We start from the raw sequence: 2,500 nt of genomic DNA, 5'->3' as shown, positions 1-2,500 counted from the left end.
CGGCGACGGTGCGTGGGCGCTGCAATGCAAGGTGGCGCCCAGGAGGAACTATGTGAAGGAGAGATGATTTAAAGCTCGCACACATGTAGGTTATATTTACACACCTGGAGAGATCACGCATGGTCTTAATAGTGAATCTTATCTTTTTTTTATCGCAAAGATCTAAACACGTTAATTAATTACACCTTTCCTAGGTTTTAGACACACATTTCACAGCGATCATTTCAATTAAGTTGTCATATATATTAATTATGTCACCTAATGGAAGTAAAGGTTTCGTCTCATATACTCGTACTTGCTTTGAACATCAGTGTCGTCAGGGAAGGAGCCGGTGACAAGTGGACGCGTGGTGACCAGGTGGCAACGGCAAACATCACATAAATAGCGAGAACAAGCATGATGGGAGGAAACAATTCTACTGGGTGGCGAGATGTGACCAACCCCGCGGCGTCACAATTCAACAGTGAGAGCGAGCCAGCTGCCCGACAAGAAAAATACCTCCAGACAACCGACACCTCACCGCTCCTCTTTGACGGAGAACCTTGAAGACTGTTAACTATGCAGTCGTCGATACCAAGCTTTGTTCCTCCCTTCCTCCCTTCCTCTCTTCCTTCGACCAGCAAACTTTCCCTCCACAACAAACAAAGTACTTCAACATCTCAATTTTTTTCATAATGTTGTCTTTAACTACACGAACTCTACCAAGGTCGCTGTTCCCATTAATATATTTGCTTTATTTATATATGTTTATAAACAACCCATCGCTATCCAAATATACCCACGCACGCACCCAGAAGTTTGTGTAAAGGAGGGAAGACAAACTGGGGACGTGAGTCAAGCCGAACGGGAGGAAGGCTGCAGAAAATAGTGGGATAGGTCAGAGCGCTAGGGAGCCGCAGGGGCGAGGAGGCAGGTAGGAAGATGGCCAGGCCGGGAGGGAGAGAGGGAGTGGGGGATGAGAAGAATGAGTATGAAAGGGAGGCGAGCGGAGAGAAATCAGAGCAAAACAAAACAATGCAAAACGAAACAAAGGGAAGGGAAGGGAAGAGAAGGGAAGGGAGGGGAAAGGAAAGAAAGAGTAGGAACAAAAAAGACAAGATATAGGAAGAGAAGGAAAAGAAAGACAAGGGAAGAAGATGGAAGGCAAGGGATAGTAAAAGAAGTGAGATGAAGGTACGGTTAAGGAAGGAAAAAGAAGGAAAGGGAAGGAAAAGAAAAAGTAAAGGAAAGAAGACGGAAGAGAAGATATGAGAAGGGAGGAGAGAGAAACAGAAGCGAAAGAAGGAAAGCCAACAAAAAAGCAACGCCAAGCAAAACAAAAGAAAATGACATGAGAAAATGTGCTGATATTCTGGAGTTTCGTTTATTTAAACATTAAATACTAAGATAAAAGAAAAACACATGTAGAAAACAAAGCAATTTTAGAAAGATCTGAAAAAAAAAAAAATAATAACGCCCTGAATCTTGTAAACAATAAAACGATTGAAGGATGAGAAAGAGGAGGGAGGAAGGAGAAGCGGAGGTGGAGGAGGAGGAGGGGAATGGACGTCGGTGCATAAATGTAAAAATGAAAATAAATGTAAAGTCTAGAAAGCATTAAGGATTTCACAATACAGGGAAACAGAGGACAAGAAGGCGGAAAGGGAAGGGAAGGGTTAGAGAAGGGATGGAAACAGGGAGAGGAAGGCCGGTTCGTTAATCACTGTCAGCAGCGGGCGGGAGCAGGGCAGGTGGGCGGCACACCTGCACACGAAAGGTCGCCGGGTCATCAAGACAACGCACACTCCTCTTTCTTCAGTCTCTCATTTATCGTGATTGTCTCCTTACCTCACACTCCACCTGTCCGACCCATGCTGGGGTGTGAGGGCACAGGTGTGGCGCGGCAGGTGGGTCAGGTGAGTCGCCATTACTTATGTGCAACACGGGAACATGATAGACGAAAACAGATAAGAAAACAGTAGATAAGGAATGAGGTGCAACGTGACGAGATAAAATGTTTAAAAAATATCATTGATCGTTGAAAATGAGAAGGACTCTGAGCTTTACGTAATCAACGGCGATGAAACTGCGTCACCTCTCATCCCCCAACAGGTCGAATAATGGCAATGCTTGAGGCTCTCGCTGGCACCGCCAGTGACCCTCATCGCCACTCCCAGCACGTCTGAATGTATATTTTTTTTACTCGTCTGACACTCAAGTACCTGCAGCCAGAGCTCAAAGCAAAGAGTTGTTTCTGTAGCCAAGTGGGACGTGCTTCCTGCCTCACGCCTCCTGCCCCGCACCGCCTGTCTGCCTCCCTTCTGCCATGCGCCGCCTGCTTGCCTCCCTCCTCCTGCCTTCTTACTCTAATTTTTACCTTCCTCCTTTTTCCTTCCAATGACTCGTGCCTCCTGCTTTCCTCTTCCTACCTCTTTACTTCCCTCCTATCGCTTTTCTCATTTTCCCTCTTACCGGTTCATGCCTTCTGTTTCTGCTCATTTCCTTTTCCTTTCTCTTAGTC

At 46.0% G+C, this 2,500-nt stretch overlaps 1 long non-coding RNA gene across 2 annotated transcripts in view; it reads right to left on the bottom strand.

Moving 5' to 3' along the window:
* LOC135100676 (uncharacterized) overlaps positions 1–2,500 on the bottom strand; it is a 114,567-nt gene that overhangs the window by 91,764 nt on the left and 20,303 nt on the right. The gene's annotated exons all lie outside the window — the stretch shown is intronic.

The sequence above is a fragment of the Scylla paramamosain genome, chromosome 5, assembly GCF_035594125.1.
Source record: "Scylla paramamosain isolate STU-SP2022 chromosome 5, ASM3559412v1, whole genome shotgun sequence".
Classification (NCBI taxonomy): Eukaryota; Metazoa; Arthropoda; class Malacostraca; order Decapoda; family Portunidae; genus Scylla; species Scylla paramamosain.
The sequence above is the reverse complement of the archived record's forward strand: the minus strand, read 5'-3'. Positions and strand labels throughout refer to the sequence as shown.